Below are 412 nucleotides of genomic sequence, written 5' to 3' on the forward strand. Positions count from 1 at the left end.
ACACACACACACACACACACACACACACACACACACACACACACACACACACACAAACACACACGGACACACGGATATGAATTATGAACAGAGGAGAGAATCTCTCACTGTCTTTCTTTTTGACGCACTTTCTCACAAACTGTCTCTTTTCATATGTCTCTCTCTGTCTATGCGTGTCGTTCTGTTTGTCTGTGACTCTGCGCATATATCATTAACATTGTTTTCGCATATAATTGTGTTTTCATATATTCACATATAACTTTGAAGAGTTAGATGATTATATTCAGAGATTGTAGTTTTCCATTCGCCAATCATCAATACAGGCGTGCTTACAGGAAACAACAACAATAGTTTAGTTTCTAAATAACACACACACGCACTCGTCCCCCTCCCATATATATATATATATATA

Source organism: Octopus bimaculoides, chromosome 6 (genome assembly GCF_001194135.2).
Source record: "Octopus bimaculoides isolate UCB-OBI-ISO-001 chromosome 6, ASM119413v2, whole genome shotgun sequence".
NCBI classification, from domain to species: Eukaryota; Metazoa; Mollusca; class Cephalopoda; order Octopoda; family Octopodidae; genus Octopus; species Octopus bimaculoides.